General features: G+C 38.0%; 1 protein-coding gene across 3 annotated transcripts in view; it reads left to right on the forward strand.

Moving 5' to 3' along the window:
- The window catches only part of KCNT2 (potassium sodium-activated channel subfamily T member 2), a 437,588-nt gene that overhangs the window by 272,307 nt on the left and 146,650 nt on the right, over window positions 1-18,631 (forward strand). The gene's annotated exons all lie outside the window — the stretch shown is intronic.

Consider the following 18,631-nt stretch of genomic DNA (forward strand, 5'->3'; position numbering starts at 1 on the left):
CCCACTTGAGCCTCTTCCCACCTCCCTCCCCATCCGACCCCTCTAGGATGTTACAGAGCCCTGGTTTGAGTTCCCTGAATCACACAACAAATTCCCACTGGCTAAGTATTTTACATATGGTAATATACACGTTTCCATGTTACTCTCTCCATACATCTTACTTCTCTTTCCCCGCACCGTGTCCATCAGTCTTGAACACAACAGTTAAATAAAAGTTCATCCTTTACAGTTTTACTTATTGTAAGAATAGATGTAAAAAGAAATAAAATGAGTATCGATACACAAAATGTATGATATGTGGTCTGTACATGAATTCATTGTTGTTGTTTAGTCACTAAGCCGTGTCCGATTCTTTTGTGACCCCTGGACTGTAGCCCACCAGGCTCCTCTGTCCATGGAATTTCCCACGCAAGAATACTCGAGTGCGTTGCCATTTCCTTCTCCAGGGGATCTTCCTGACCCAGGGTCGAACTCGGGTCTCTTGCATTGCAGGTGGGCTCTTTACCACTGATCCACCAGGGAAGCCTGTGTATATAAATTATCCAACTATAAATAATTACTATAAATTTTATTGATATTAAAATAAAGAACATTATGGATGAAATAAGATATGAAATTCCTTAAAATAAGGTAACAATTTTATTAATACTATTTATGTGCATTAAATTATATTTCATTTTATGTGAAAACATAATTATAGCTAGAAGGCAAGTTTGTTGAAGATGGTTGTTTTTATTTGTAGAGTTTACATTTCACATTTTTTTCTCACAAGGTCCAAATTACCAAGTGTAATTAATGCCATAAAAATTTCCAAATAGTTACATCTAAGGAGGAAACATGTTCACTTAATTAGAACAAGGGGTTATGTTTTTATAGACTATAATCATTTGTTTACATGACCAGAAATACTGCTATTATGTTGGCAAAATTAAATATATAAATGTCTTTGTAATTAGCATATTGTTATATAACCTATAACCAATTCTCATTTAATATGTTCATATACCTTTCTGTCTTTCATGCCCATTCTCACTTTTTTTTTTCAGTTCTTATTCAAACTATTCTATATAGTAAATAGAAGGGACTAAATTTGATAAATTAGCCAGAACACCTCCTTGAGAATGTTAAATTCACTTGCTAATAAGTAATAAAAAATAAGTCATTTTAAAAAGTGGTAGCTATTTTTTTGGGCCACTCCACACAGCATGTGGCATCCTTGTTTCCTCAGTCAAGGATCGAACCTAGGCCCCCTACATCAGGAGCATAGAGTTTTAACACACTGGACCACCAGAGACATTCTAAGAAGTAGCTATTTTTGAAAGAGACGCGTGTACCCCAATGTTCATCGCAGCACTGTTTATAATAGCCAGGACATGGAAGCAACCTAGATGTCCATCAGCAGATGAATGGATAAGAAAGCTGTGGTACATATACACAATGGAATGTTACTCAGCCATTAAAAAGAATACATTTGGATCAGTTCTAGTGAGGTGGATGAAACTGGAGCCCATTATACAGAGTGAAATAAGCCAGAAAGAAAAACACCAATACAGTATACTAATGCATATTTATGGAATTTAGAAAGATGGTAACGATAACCCTGTATGCGAGACAGCAAAAGAGACACAGATATATAGAACAGTCTTTTGGACTCTGTGGGAGAGGGCAAGGGTGGGATGATTTGGGAGAATGGCATTGAAACATGTATAATATCATATATGAAATGAATCACCAGTCCAGGTTCGATGCATGATACTGGATGCTTGGGGCTGGTGCACTGAGACGATCCAGAGGGATAGTACAGGGAGGGAGGAGGGAGGGGGGTTCAGGATGGGGAACACGTGTATGCCTGTGGTGGATTCATGTTGATGTATGGCAAAACCAATACAATATTGTAAAGTAATTAACCTCCAATTAAAATGAATTTAAAAAAAGAAAGAAAAAAAACTGCCAAAGTGATTGCAATTAGCTGAGATAAATTATTACCAAAAATTTGGGAAGTTTGTGTGTTTGAAAATAAGAAAAAGAAATTTGTGAATCGTAAGTTAGCAGTTTTGACAAAATCAGTTTCATTTTGGACTGTTTATTCATTATTGTTTGGTTTTCAGCTTATTAAGATTCAATTTTGTCTGGGACTAAAAGAAGGAATATAAAAGCACAATTATTATATAAGAGATTTTTGTGAACTTGGGTGGGACTAGTTTAAGATGGTCATCTAGTTTAATTTTGTAGTTAAATAGTATGTGTACTTTTATGGTCTTTAATACACAAGCCAATTTGCTCCCCAGAAATGAATGTTACTGTTGCAGGCGTGAGCAATATTCCTTTTACTAACTTTTGCCACCTGGTTGAATGAAAAATAATTTAAGAACGACTTTACTGTTATTATTGTGGCATGCATGTGTGCTAAGTTGCTTCAGTCATGTCCAACTCTGTGCGACCCTTGACTTTAGCCTGCCAGGCTCCTCTGTCCATGGGATTCTCTAGGCAAAAATACTGGAGTGGATTGCTGTGCCCTCCCCCAGGGGATCTTCCCGACTCATGGACTGAACCTGTTTCTCTTACATCTCCTGCATTGGCAGGCAAGTTCTTTGCCACTAGCCCCACTGGGAAAGCCCATAATTGTGGCAGACATTTATTTACTGCTTACTATGTGCAATGAATACAGTTCTGAATAACTTTTTATAGATTAACTCAGTAACTTTATTTTTTAATTAATTTTTTTATCAGAGTATAGTTGATTTACAATGTTGTGTTAGTTTCTGCTATACAGCAGAGTAAATCAGTTATACATATATCCCCTCTTTTTTAAACTTTATTTCCCTATAGTTCATTACAGAAAATCAATGAGTTTTCATCATAATCTTGTAAAGATAATTGTGCTTAGTCACTCAGTTGTGTCTGACTCTTGTGACCTCATGGACTGTAGCCCACCAAGCACCTCTGTCCATGGGATTTTTCAGGTAAGAATACTGTGTTGACATTTCCTCCTCCAGGGGGGTCTTTCTAACTCAGCGACAAAAACCTTCGTGTTCTGTGTCTCCTGCATTGCAGGCAGAATCTTTACCCACTGAGACATCAAGGAAGCCCCATTAAGATAGTAGATTAGTAATCTATGGCTGTGTAATGACCACAAACCTTTGTGGTATAACCAATAAGCACTCCTTATCTCACAGTTTCTGTAGGTCAGGAATTTGGGAGAAGTAATAATCCAGATACCTGTGAGGTTGCAGTAAAGATGTCAGTTGGGCCTGTGTTATCTGGAGGCTTGGCTTGGACTGGAAGTTCTGTATCCAAGGTGGCCCCTCATCACTCACGTGGTTGCCAGGTTAGTGCTGGCTGTGGCAGGAGGCTCAGTTCCTTACCTCCGGGACTTTTCTTTAGGGCTGCTTGAGGGCCTTGTGACGTGGTTGCCTGCTTCTGCCAGACCAGCTGATCCAGGAGAGAGCAAGGCAGAAGCCACAGGGTCTTTTATGACCACCACTCTCTGTAATCTCCACAGTATCTCATTGGTCACATAGATCAGCCATATTCTGTGTAGAAGGGAACGGATGACGCAGGATCCAATACCAGGATAGGAGAATCATAGAGGCTGTTGGTCAAGCAAGCTAGTCTGGGTAGATTCTATTATGATTCCCATTTCATGGATGAGAAAACTGAGAAACGGAGATATTAAGAGAAATGCTGATGGTGCCATACTAAGTGGTAGAGCTCGATCTTGAATATGCATTCTGTCTCCAGACCGTGTGCTGTTAAACGATATGTGGTGTTCCCATAATAGTTCATTTTACTTTTAAAGTTTTGATTACCAACAGTTGCACATTTTCATGTATCTCTTGTCCACGTACTTTGTGTGTGTATTCGTATATAAAGCACACCCCATTTACCCTTATTTTCTACAGAGGTGACTATTTTTCTCTTAGTGAATTATAGAGATTTTCCCTTTTTTAAAAAAATTACAAATATTTTGATTTTTTTTAAGTTGCCTTTTTTTTTTTTTTCAGTTTGCCAGTTGTCTTTGGGTTGTGCTTATGGTGTTTCTAACAGAATTTTTGTCTCTTTTTTGTACATTGTCACTGTCTTCTGTATGATTTTTGCCTCTAGATTATCCAAAGATCCATCAATTAATAGTTCAAATCAGTTCATTTTTCTAATAGTTACTTTTTAAGGCAGAATTTTCAGCAACCCCTAGAATTATCCCCTAAAGTCAAAAGGAGTGTGTGGATCATGACGTACTGAAATGCCAGACTTAGTTTTTGGAATCTGTTGATGTGAACTTCATATTGAAGGATCGTGAGGGCTGTTTGGAGGAAGAATATCTATCTCATGGTAGGCAAAGACTCAGCAAGACAAGGCACTTGGCTCAATTATTCCCTTAAGTCAACCTCACTTTGCATCAAATGACTCCTTTTAAATTGCATATACCTCTTGGTAAAATTGAAATTTCAATGGCCTTTTGTATGTCTCTTTATTAAGATTGTTAGATGAATATCTAGCTGATAGTAGTGCTTATCTACCTATCTATTATCTATCATCTATCTCTATCTGCCATCTATCTCTGCAGAGGCATTTTGGAGGGAAAAGAAAAGATTTGGTTATTGTGGAATGCTGCCAAAGATTAGGCAGTGCCCAATAAGTGTGTCCTAAATACCCAATAGAAGAGATGAGGTGAGATCTCATTTGCAACTTTGTCCAGGGTAATGACACAGACAAAAAGAACTGTCACAGATTGTACATGACAACTATATATATGGCTATAGGTTGTCATGGGAAGATCAAGCAAATTGTAGCATCTTCCTTCTTTGGTAAGGAAAAGGTGTGGACTCATGTAAGTGCATGTTTCTACTCGCCTATTTTTATGAAAGAAAAAACTTTAACTTATTATGGCACTCTGTACTTTGCTGCATGCTATTTTGTGTTATTTTAATCTAAAGTTTACATGTTTGTAAGACAGATATACTTACTACTTATTTGTCTAATATACTACTAGGCATAGTTGCTGTAAGCCTTACATGACTAAAGATGTGGAATTCAATCTTACATCTTCTGACTCCGGTTGCAATGATTCTTTCAATCAAGTACAGAACCACCTTTGCCACATTTTCCTACTTTATAATTTATTTGTAAGGGTTCTGGGATTATATTTTAATCCTCATAGAATGTGTGGTTCAGAAGGTCTATTTTCCAGTTTACATGACAATGGTTTCCAGAGATTTAGAGTGAAAAAGTCATGCAGTAGAATTGTACACCTCAATCCTGCATCCTTCCAAACTCCAGGCCTATTTATCTGTTCAGACCTCACATCACCCAAACTCAGTCTTCTGTCTGTTTGGTTAATTCAGCCATCCAGTGCTATCTAAAACCTCCCTCTTCCGCCTCAGGGATGCAGTACTTTTCAATTAGCTTTTAACACAGTGCTGCTCAAAGTGAGCTCCAAAGGCCAGTTTCAGTCTATAGACTTTTACTAGCTTGTGCATGCTCAGTCACTTCAGTGGTGTCTGACTCTGCGACCCTGTGGACTGTAGCCCCCCAGGCTCCTCTGTCCATGGAATTTTCTAGGCAAGAATAGTGGATTGGGTTGTCATGCCCTCCTTGACTTTTGCTAGACTACAAAATAAATACCCAGTTGAGACTGAGCATGTAGAAACTTTGATAGCAATCTGACATTGTGACATCCTAATGCATTGCAGTGTGTTGCTCTTTGGAAAGCAAGTAGACTGGTTTGGATCATATCGAGTTCGTAGGTGAGTCATATATGGCGTGAGTTCTGTGTGTGTGTGTGTGTGTGTGTGTGTGTGTGTTAGTTGCTTAGTTGTCTCCAGCTCTTCGCAACCACGTAGACTGTAGCCCACTAGGCACCTCATCATCCATGGGATTCTCCAGGCAAGAACGTGCATGCAAAATAGAACCATATATGTGTCCGCAATAAGTTGGAAACTAAAAAAAAAAAGAGACATCTGTCTTTCATCACAATTAGCTGAGAAGCCTAGCTCCAATGCCCTATCAGTGTAGAGTCTTTTGTGCCTCACCTTCCTTGTTTGTCCTGCCCTCTTTAAACTACCTGGACTTTGTGGTCTGTCATAACTGCATATCAATATACTGTTTCCCTTTGTTGTGATTTTTGATGGCTCCTGATTGACAATAGCAAACATACACACAAACAAACAAAATCCTACACGGATGGATCCTTTTCTCCTGCTCCTTGGCTGAGTAAGCGCCGCTAGAAACAAAATTCACACCGTGAGTCAGACTCATATTGCTGAATTCATGGTCCTGCAGCTCACAGGCCCTTCACAGTGTGCACTTTTTTTTTTTCTTATTAAAACATGCTCTTACTCTTGCAGTTACAGTTTCAAACTTTAGCTCATCGCTTAATTCCTAGATGGGGGGAAACAATGCATGAAAGATTTCCTCAGATTTTTGCTACCATATTTCCCCAGTGTCACTTCCTTTTCACCCACTCTTTCCTGCTTTTCTCCTGTTGCAATAGTATTTTCTTATTTCCATGCTGGTTTCCCTGGTGGCTTAGATGGTAAAGAATCTGCCTGCAACTTGGGAGACCCAGGATTGATCCCTGGGTTGGGAAGATGCCCTGGAGGAGGGCATAGCAACCCACTCCAGTATTCTTGCCTAGAGAATCCCATGGACAGAGGACCCTGGTGGGATACAGTCCAGGGGGTTGCATAGAATCACACACAACTGAGCGACTAACACACACAGACATCTTGCTGGATCCCACTGCCTGGTACCCTGTCTGCAACTTTGTGATATTTTTCTCTCCTTCATTTTAAAATCTTTATTTGTTAATTTATCTCCATGGAAATTTAAATATCCTCCTACCTCTCTGATTTACTTTTAAGAAAATTAAAAGAAGTTTTAAGAGAACTTTTAAGAAACTCTACATGCTTTCCTCACCTTTCAACTAATGACTCTTAATTATCCTTAAAATCTTAGTGTACACATCACTTTTTGGGGGATTTTTTTCTGATTCCTTGAGGAAAAGAAAGGTATCTTTTTAAATTCTTAGAGCGCTTGCATTCTTGTCCTTTATAAAATTTATCATTGTATATTTGCTACTAATAAGTCTTCTAGAGATGTTTCAAAAGCTCTTTGAATCAGTGACTCAAATCATTTTAGTCCAGCTATAATTTTGGCCACATTCTTTCCAAACTCTGTCATTAAATGATTGGAGTTTGAGGAACATGGTGTTTGCATTTTTTCAATCATCAGTTCAACTTAGTGGTGATTTGAGCCACTTGTCCATCTGGCACCAAGTAGTAAGCTTTAAAGAATGTTCAGGAGAGAGGAAAACCCCTAGAAGATTCACGTATTGTAATGCACTTGGTTAATCAATTTTAGACTTGTATAGTTTTTATAGAGTTCTTTATAGGCAGTTTGAATTTAATATGGATTTAAGCAAGTTACATTACCTCTCTGAACGTCTAATTCCTTATCTGAAAACTGTTTAACACAATATATATCATAGAGCTTTTGTGAGCTTTAATAACACACACACATACATACATGTATATGAATCATTTAGCATAAAAGGTGAAATATTATTTGGGATTATTATTATTGTAATATTAAGATAATTCAATAAATATATCATTCACTCTCAATTTTCATGACATCAATTATTATCACAAACTAGTGAGAAATGCTTTCCATTAGTATCTAAATAAATTGAGTTCTGAAGTCAGCAATTTTTCAAAAAAAATATTAATACTGCTGTTTTTGTGACATGGTTTAGAGAAAGAGGTTAATAAAATTAAAACTGTTTTGCTCTAGGATACAGGAAACTTGGTTCCTCTTTTGAGCTTTTAATTAGTGTGATACATTAAAAAAGTTACAGCATTAACATAGCATAAGGATTCAAGCAATTAGAAAAACACAAAAATGTGTTTTATACTCAGTATTACTGAAGTGAAATAAATCTGTTTTTTTAATGTTGCCAACATCAAGCTGAGTTGAATTCTGTATATTTAATAAGAATCTTATATTTAAATCTTGTGAAAGTAAATGACTTTTAAAGCTTTACTTAAATCTATTCTTAGTCATTTAGTGGTTGAATGGTTCACAGTCTTAGAATTGGAAGAAGTGTGATGTCTGCTCATACACACACACACACACACACAAACCCCAACTGGTAATTTATTGATTTAATCAACAATATCAAAATAAAACTCAATTGTTAGAGGTTGTCTATTCTCCTTGAAGAAGAAGCAATTTTCATGGCAATCAACCCACTCATGCTTATAAACAGAGCCTAATAAGCAAAGGTTATGTGAGAGATGTATAACACAATTTGGTCAGTTGGTTTATGTAATAAACTCTTTTCCCGTAAAATAAAAACAAATAACATTCAATTTTTAAAATTTACTCCATTTCATGTTTCTCTTTGAAAGCTCTTTTCCAAAGGATATTTGATTTCTGTAAATCAAAACCCAGGGCTAGAGTGGTTTCCTGCACTGGCCGCTTGCTGTTTACAGCTTTCCAAAGACCCGTTACCTAGCAACTGCATAGAAGAAGCTTCCAGTAGTTTAAATCATAGACAAGCTCAGAAAATACTGTGAAGCAGACCTTAAAAATATTCTGACTTGTTAAAATGTAATTAACAAATCGACTTTCTGTCGAAATAGATCAAAATAGATTTGATCATATCTATTGATGACTTTATAACTAATTATAGTTGCTTATCTGAAAAGCTTTTAAATCAAAAATGATAAATGTAGCAGTAAAATAGAAGCCACGGATCTCACATAATCCTGCTGTTTTAAAAATCACAGTCCTTGAAAACTGTTTCCCATTCCTTAAGATGGCTACTATTAACAGTTTGAGTCGTGTTGTTACACTTTTTTTTTTTCTACTTTTCACTTTATTTTATTTTATTTTTTAGCTTTTTTTTTTAATTTTTTTTTTTTTAAATTTTAAAATCTTTAATTCTTACATGTGTTCCCAAACATGAACCCCCCTCCCCTCCCTCCCCATAACATCTCAGTGGGTCATCCCCATGCACCAACCCCAAGCAAGCTGTATCCTGCGTCAGACATGTACTGGCGATTCAATTCTTACATGATAGTATACATGACAGAATGCCATTCTCCAAAATCATCCCACCCTCTCCCTCTCCCTCTGAGTCCAAAAGTCCTTTATACACAGCTGTGTCTTTTTTCCTGTCTTGCATACAGGGTCGTCATTGCCATCTTTCTAAATTCCATATATATGTGTTAGTATACTGTATTGGTGTTTTTCTTTCTGGCTTACTTCACTTTGTATAATCGGCTCCAGTTTCATCCATCTCATCAGAACTGATTCAAATGAATTCTTTTTAACGGCTGAGTAATACTCCATAGTCTGCTTTTGTATCAGTGGAGTTATATCCTTTTACTCCTTAAGATTTTAAACTGTGTTATTGACATTATTTCAAGATGGCTTATGGAAATTTCATTTTTAGTAATGCCGAATTGTGATGATAAACATTTAGCATCACCTAAGTGATCCCTGGGTCAGGAAGATCCCCTGGGGAAGGAAATGGCAACCCACTCCAGTACTCTTGCTTGGAAAATTCCGTGGATGGAGGAGCCTGGTGGGCTACAGTCCATGGTGCCACAGAGTGAGACATGACTAAGCGACTTCATTTTCACTTTTCACTTTTTCCAGTGATCTAAATGAGGATGATCACCATCATCTGTGTAGCATTCTGGTCAGCATTTTGTTCTCGTTATCTACTCTTTCCCTCAGAAAATCCCATGAGGTAAATACTACTACTATTTACATTGTCAAAGATGAGGCAAGTGAGGCTTTGAGGGAACAGGACCTTGTTCAGGGCCTGACACACTCGGTGGTGACCCCACGGGATCCCAAGCACTTATGCTCGAAGAACAAGCAACAAGAGAGAAAGCTGAGTCAAAACAAACAGAAACTTTACAAGGACAAGAAGGAAACACAAGATGGAATATATGTAATTTCAAATGAGGAAATGTTTTCTTCAACAAGGGAAGAGAATTAGAAAACATGGACAGATTTGATCTCTGCTAAGGAGTGAATGTTGTCTGCATAGTCAAAACTGGCCACATACGTGGCCTCACCAGTGAGAGGGAACGAATTTAGACAAAACTGGATTTGTCTGCCAAGTATTAACCCAGAAGTTTACAAAACTTGGTCTAGTAACCGTGTTTAACTGAGGAGCCGATACATGCCGTTGCCCCCTGGGGAGCCACCCACCCAGCTAAAACTTGGGGATATGTACAGGAAAAGGAGGGCCTCTTACTAAGGAACAAGGAGAGAATGAATATAGATGATAGTAGTTTCAGCCACAGTTCAAATCTTTTTGTCCACCCACGTATCCAGGTACAGTATTTTTTCTATACAATAAGATAAATGTGTTCAGTACTAGTTGCTCAGACATGTCCAACTCTTTTGTGACCCCATGGACTCTAGCCTACTAGGCTCCTCTACCCCTGGGATTCTCCAGCCAAGAATACTAGAGAGGGTGGCCATTCCCTTCTCTAAGGGATCTTCCCAACCCAGGGATCAAACCTGGGTCTGCTGCATTGCAAGAGGAGCGTTATTTCCCATCTGAGCCACCAGGAAAGATACTCATCCATTATTATGAAAAACACACCAAAGTTGCTTCAGTTGTTGAATCTAGCTCCAAATCCAGGATATCTCGATAATGCAAAGTCATTTCTAGCTGTGGACCCTAATGGCCTGGCAACAACAAACCAATAAATGAGTTAGGTACCTTCACTGCCACCCCATTTGCATATATACTAGTGGGGCAAGATAAGTGTAATAAAATATTAGCTTTTGGAAAATGAAAGGGAGACACATGGCAGACATTGGTCCATGGCAATGGTGATTATCCTGTGGGACATGAATTGCAAAGACCTTGCAGGAAATTTTTTGACTAGAGACCATCCTGCTGCACAGAATAACTTGTCTGTTCCTAAGCATAGATTCTTGTTCACTATTTTCAGTGATTACAGAGAATGTTGAAATTGGAACAGATTTCCTCTAGTCCTTTGCATGTGTCAGTGATTGTGCTTAAAGTTCTTTTCTAAGAACTTTCGTACACTTGTGTTATTTTGCTTTTATTGCCCCATCCCTGTCTCTGGCTTGGTTGGCATGGCAGCTACCTTGGCATTTCAGTTTGTTGACTCTCTGTTAGTTTGACTCGTTAGTCAAAAATCAACTCGTAGTGTCAACTGTCTTCTAGGATTTTATTTCCGTGCATTTAAGTGGCCAGAGGAATCGAAACAAAAGACAGCCCATAGGCTAGTCCCACTTTAAATTCATGATCACTAATTTTTAGGGGTCTAGCAGGTGCCAAACAGTCATTCTGTTTCCTAAATCTGTTTCTTTTTACCCTCTCTTAAACAGCTTTGCCATGTTTTCTCTTCTTACCTCCAACCTCTTGCCTATCAACATTCCAACCTACTTCACTAAGAAAGTAGGACCATAGGAAGAAAAACAAAGTTTTCATAAACTTCTGCCTACGCACATACTCACCAGTCTGAAGGTAGAACTCCCATATGTTCTACCTTCTCTCCTGTTATTATATATGAACAATTTTAGCAGCAATGTGACTGAGCAGGGTCATGGAAAGAATAACGTATTAATAAGATTACCCAAATTCTGACAGTCTAGGAATGACATTTTAAGGAATTGGAAATATATCCTATAAAGCTTTCAGATTTATGAAAGGTCATTAATCCATTTGGCAGATTAAAGAGCACTCTCTAGCTATTGATAATAATGTATATTTGCCTTGTAACTCCAGTATTTTTGCCACCTGATGCGAGGAGCTGATTCATTTGAAAAGACCCTGATGTTGGGAAAGATTGAAGGCAGGAGGAGAAGGGGACGACAGAGGATGAGATGGTTAGATGGCTTCACCGACTCAATGAACATGAATTTGGGTAAACTCCGAGAGCTGGTGATGGACAGGGAGGCCTGGCGTGCTGCGGTTCATGGGGTCGCAAAGAGTCTCACACGACTGAGCGACTGAAATGAACTGAACTGAACTGAATACCTAGCCAGTAGTCAAGTGTTACTGAGAACTTTATTGTTTTCGAACTTTCATTTGTGTTTAGTTTTAGGTTATTTAAACTTAAATAGCCACATGTGGCCAAGGCAACTGTATTGGCCAGCACAGTTTCATTTTTAATTTACCTAATTATTTAATTATTTTATTGAAGTATAGTTGATACACAGTGTTGTATTACTTTCAGGTGTACAGCCATGTAAATCAGTGCTGTGTGCTTCGTCACTCAGTCGTATCCAGCTCTTTGTGACCCTGTGGACTGTATAGCCCACCAGGCTCCTCTGCCCAGGAGGATTCTTCAGTCAAGAATACTGGAGTGGGTTGCCATGACCTCCTCTAGGGGATCTTCCGGATGCAGGGACCTTCCAAACCCAGGTCTCCTGCACTGCAGGCAGATTCTTTACCAGCTGAGCCACCAGGGAAGCTCAAGAATACCAGAGTGGGTAGCCTATCCCTTCTCCAGGGGGTCTTCCCAAGCCAGGAATTGAACCAGGGTCTCCTGTTTGCAGGCAGATTCTTTACCAGCTGAGCTACTAAGGAAGCCTGAGTCAGGTACACATACTGATAGTTATGGTGGACAATGTTGGAGTCGTGATCTCTGAAGAAGAGAATTTCGCTTCAGGACCGGGGGGGGAGGCTTCAGACGCTCAGAACTTCATGTGACAGAAGTTTCATTAGAGTGAAAAAGGGACAGAGAAAGCTTCTGACATAGACATCAGAAGGGGGTTGGAGAGTCCCCTGTCACTCGTCTTAGCAAAGGAGCTGTATACTTTCTCAGCTGGTTATTAACAATAAATTGAAAGAACATCTCAAGAATGTAAAGATCTTACCAGACACTCCCACAGTATACATTTTAAGATAACAGGATTAGTCAGATTTTTTAAGGAGAAACATGTCTTTGAGCAGGATACATTGTTGTGATATAATCATCCATAAGGAGTTTAAGGTAAAACATACCTTTGAGGAAGATGAGTTCTTTTGTTGTATATCATTAGCTCTGGGCTTAAAGAAAAAAAAAGAAAGTTTTATGTGACTATGACCAAGGAATGTAGAAAAAAATGTTTGTCCTTTTCTCCTCAAGGGCCCCAGACTCCTTATCAACCTACCCAAGAATTAACTCTCTCCATACATATATATATATTTTTTCATACATATATATTTTATTTTTCCTTATAGGTTATTACAAAATATTGAGTATAGTTCCCTATGCTATACAGTAGGTCATTGTTGGTTATCTATTGTGTATATAGTAATGTGTAGGTTAATCCCAGACTCCTAATTTATCTCTCTCTGCTTTCCCCATTGATAATCATACATTTGTTATTTTTATGTTTGTGGATCTACTTCTATTTCATATATAAGTTCTTTTGTGTGTTTTTTCTTTAGATTCTGTACATTAGCAATATCATATGATATGTGTGTTTCTCTGTCTGGCTTCCTTCACTTAATACAATTATCTCTAAATCCATCCATATTGCTGTAAATATCATTTGTTCATTCATGACTGAGGCTATTATATTTGCCCACACAGTCTTAGAAGGGTGATAAGTGGGACGCTAAAAAGTTTCAAAACAGGACAAGCATTTAGGAAGCTGTTTTATTAGCCCAAGTGAGAGATTATTAGTGTTTAAATAAAGGTCCATGATCCCTTTAGCTGATTTGGGATCCCTCATCCAGAAAATTCTGAGAAAAGAAAATATTTTAATATTTCTGTTAGTGGTAAAATCTGACCTGAAGTTATTTGCTAGTAAACCCTGTACTGAACTTCATTTTTTTTCAAATTAGTAAAAGTATTCACACATTTAACTACAAAAACAATAGTGTTTTTGCATACGTTGCTCCCTACATCTAGTGCACAGGGTTTGCAAGATGAAGCATATTGTTTCTAAAATTTGAAAAAATAAATTTTAATTCTAGAAGCTGATATCTGACCCTTAAGAGAATGGATAAGGATCAGTTCAGTTCAGTTCAGTTCAGTCGCTCAGTCGTGTCCGACTCTTTGCGACCCCATGAATCGCAGCACGCCAGGCCTCCCTGTCCATCACCAACTCCCGGAGTTCACTCAGACTCGCATTCATCGAGTCAGTGATGCCATCCAGCCATCTCATCCTCGGTCGTCCCCTTCTTCTCCTGCCCCCAATCCTTCCAGGCATCAAAGTCCTTTCCAAAGAGTCAACTCTTCCCATGAGGTGGCCAAAGTACTGGAGTTTCAGCTTTAGCATCATTCCTTCCAAATAAATCCCAGGGTTGATCTCCTTCAGAATGGACTGATTGGATCTCCTTACAGTCCAAGGGACTCTCAAGAGTCTTCTCCAACGCCAACCTGCAATAAGTAGTTAAGAGTGGGAATGGAGGGAGGCGAGTGAGAAAGAGACAGAGGACTGGAATGGTACCATCCATAAACCTTTGCAGTCATATGACATTGGGAAATGAGGGGCAAAATAAGATGAAAGAATATTCTGCTTTTGTATTCAAGTTAGGAAATAAAAGTGAGTATAAATGTTTGAGGAAGAGGGATGGATTTGGGCCTGAGAGGAGACATCTAGAGTAAATTCAATTTTGATTTGAAGACTGAGTCTCACCTTTCTTAATTTGTGTAAATGAAGACTATTATGCCATAGTATTCCTTTTCATGTGTCAGTCATCCTTATTGGTGAAATGTATGTTTTCTTTATAAAGAATACTGATTTTTCGTTTTATCTAACAAGGAATCCCAAGATTATATATTAACTCATTAATCTAAGATGATTGCTTTCAACCTATCTGATCCAATACCTCTTTTGTGTGATAAATATTTTGTCACACTTCCTTAACTAGTCTGGAACAAAATTCTGAGTAAATGTAAATATCTATATGAATACACTTTAAATAATTAGTAGAATATGCAATTTATAATATGAAGGAGGAACAGAAGAGAAATAATTAATAGTAACTAAACATATATCTCAACATTGTAAATGCCTAGATATGAATAACCAAAAAAAAGACAACACAAAACAGATGCTTGCACCAATACATATATGCCTGCTACAACATTAATGATAAGATCTTAAATTTCTATTAATGACTCACATATAGTATCAACAAAATAAACTTTCTCTTAGTTTATACAGTAACTGTCTTCCTAAATAATTCAGTATTTACTAAAATTTTTCAAAACTTTGTATCCATGTGGAAAATTGCCTCCAGAAATGTGTACATTCTTGATGGGTTAATAGACACTGTAAAAACATTACTACCTGTAGAAAAAAAAGCATATACAGATATAAAAATGATGCCTAAAGCTACTTTTTCTCTTCTATTTCCCACTGATTGTTATAGTTTTTATGCAGGTCAGGAAGTAACACTTAGAACTGAACATGGAACAACAGACTGGTTCCAAATAGAAAAAGGAGTACGTCAAGGCTGTATATTGTCACCCTGCTTATTTAACTTCTATGCAGAGTACATCATGAGAAATGCTGGGCCGGAAGAAACACAAGCTGGAATCAAGATTGCCAGGAGAAATATCAATAACATCAGATATGCAGATGACACCACCCTTCTGCCAGAAAGTGAAGAGGAACTAAAAAGCCTCTTGATGAAAGTGAAAGTGGAGAGTGAAAAAGCTGGCTTAAAGCTCAACATTCAGAAAACGAAGATCATGGCATCTGGTCCCATCACTTCATGGGAAATAGATGGGGAATCAGTGGAAACAGTGTCAGACTTTATTTTGGGGGGCTCCAAAATCACTGCAGATGGTGACTGCAGCCATGAAATTAAAAGATGCTTACTCCTTGGAAGAAAAGTTATGACCAACCTAGTTAGCATGTTGAAAACCAGAGACATTACTTTGCCAACAAAGGTCTGTCTAGTCAAGGCTATGGTCTTTCCAGTGGTCATGTATGGATGTGAGAGTTGAACTGTGAAGAAAGCTGAGCACCGAAGAATTGATGCTTTTGAACTGTGGTGTTGGAGAAGACTCTTGAGAGTCCCTTGGACTGCAAGGAGATCCAACCAGTCCATTCTGAAGGAGATCAGCCCTGGGATTTCTTTGAAGGGAATGATGCTAAAGCTGAAACTCCAGTACTTTGGCCACCTCATGCGAAGAGTTGACTCATTGGAAAAGACTTTGATGCTGGGAAGGATTAGGGGCAGGAGAAGAAGGGGACAACAGAGGATAAGATGGCTGGACGGCATCACTGACTCGATGGACATGAGTCTGAGTGAACTCCGGGAGTTGGTAATGGACAGGGAGGCCTGGCATGCTGCGATTCATGGGGTCACAAAGAGTCGGACATGACTGAGCGACTGAACTGATCTGAACTGATTATAGTTTTTGAAACATTAGCCGGTGCAACATGATTGTACTTCAGCCATTTCCAACCAATCAGAGATACACACATTAATTGAGGCAAATGGAAGGAAGGGGACCCAATTTTTATTTTTTAGCACTGAAGGAAAATAAGATGGAATATTTTCAAACTATCATATAACTACCACATTTTCTCATGGTCCCCTGCTAGAAGAAATATAGTTTGTACATTAAGCCAAGGGAAAGTTAATATTTGCATATGGTATTCAGTTCAGCTCAGTTCAGTCGCTCAGTCGTGTCTGACTCTTTGTGATCCCATGCACCGCAGCAAACCAGGCCTCCCTGTCCATCACCAACTGCCAGAATCTACCCGAACCCATTGAGTCAGTGATGTCATCCAACTGTCTCATCCTCTGTCATCCCCTTCTCCTCCTGCCCTCAATCTTTCCCAGCATCAGTGTTTTTTCAAATGAGTCAGCTCTTCTTATCAGGTGGCTGAAGTATTGGAGTTTCAGCTTCAACATCAGTCTTTCCAGTGAATACCCAGGACTGATCTCCTCTAGGATGGACTGGTTGGATCTCCTTGCAGTCCAAAGGACTCTCAAGAGTCTTCTCCAACACCACAGTTCAAAAGCAACAATTCTTTGGCGCTCAGCTTTCTTTAGAGTCCAACTCTCACATCCATACATGACTACTGGAAAAACCATAGTCTTGACTAGATGGATATTTGTTGGCAAAGTCTGTCTAGGTTGGTCATAACTTTCCTTCCAAGGAGTAAGCATCTTTTAATTTCATGGCTGCAGTCACCATCTGCAGTGATTTTGCAGCCCAGAAAAATAAAGTCAGCCACTGTTTCCCCATCTATTTGCGATGAAGTAACGATACCGTATGCCAAGATCTGTTTTCTGAATGTTGAGCTTTAAGCCAACTCTCTCACTCTCCTCTTTCACTTTCATCAAGGAGCTCTTTAGTTCTTCTTCACTTTCTGCCATAAGGGTGATGTCATCTGCATATCTGAGGTTATTGATATTTCTCCCAGCAATCTTGATTCCAGCTTGTGCTTCCTCCAGCCCAGCATTTCTCATGATGTACCCTGCATAGAAGTTAAATAAGCAGGGTGACAATATACAGCCTTTACGTACTCCTTTTCCTATTTGGAACCAGTCTGTTGTTCCATGTTCAGTTCTAACTATTGCTTCCTGACCTGCATACAGGTTTCTCAAAAGGCAGGCAGGTGGTCTGGTATTCTTATCTCTTTTAGAATTTTCCACAGTTTATTGTGATCTACATAGTCAAAGTCTTTGGCATAGTCAATAAAGCAGAAATAGATATTTTTTAGGAACTCTCTTGCTTTTTTGATAATCCATCAGATGTTGGCAATTGATCTCTGGTTCCTCTGCCTTTTCTAAAACCAGCTGAACATCTGGAAGTTCACAGTTCACATATTGCTGAAACCTGGCTTGGAAAATTTTGAGCGTTACTTTACTAGCGTGTGAGATGAGTTTAATTGTGTGGTTGTTTGAGCATTCTTTGGTATTGCATATGTGGTAATCATACCTTCCAAATTTTCTGATAGTGGATTTTTAAATATTCTTATCTCATGTCATAATAGATATACATACTTTTCTTCAATCATGCGTTCAATTCTTGGTTTAAAATTTATAGACCCTATGTGTTTGGCTATCATATGGTTCTAAAGTAAAATTATTCTTCATTTAGCATTTTTGTAACTTTATTTTCATAGGTTGGGCATTATATACTTAAAAATTATTTGAGAAATATTAAAATAGCAGTTTAAGTCACTGTTCCTTTGCAGATATTTTGAATACTTTTCTAAATTCAAAATAGGACTTAGAACCTACTGTCCTCTTATAAACTATTAAGTCATGGTTATATATTTTGGAGATTTTTCTTATAGCTTATTGTTATAATACTTGTCAGTATTAAGCAGAAAAAAAAAAGAAGCATTGTTAGATTCTTGAGTTTTTTAAAGAGTAAATCCTGATGTATAACCATAGCTTATAATTTTTTCCATAAAATGTAAAAGAAAATGAATTAAGGAAATGAAGGAAAAAGAAAAATAATGGGCTCTTTCATATGCTCACTGATGTTATGCAAACAAGTGTAAGGTTATTATATATCTGTCTGGAACATTTGATGAATCACTTCCCAAGTAATCTTGTTTCGTCATAAATTGTATAGTGTATGTTTTCATTTCATAGATCAGACTCACAAATTCAACCCATTTCTTCATTAGCTAAAACTGCTATTTACTGCCTAAGAATATT

Source organism: Capricornis sumatraensis, chromosome 14, assembly GCF_032405125.1.
Source record: "Capricornis sumatraensis isolate serow.1 chromosome 14, serow.2, whole genome shotgun sequence".
Taxonomy (NCBI): Eukaryota; Metazoa; Chordata; class Mammalia; order Artiodactyla; family Bovidae; genus Capricornis; species Capricornis sumatraensis.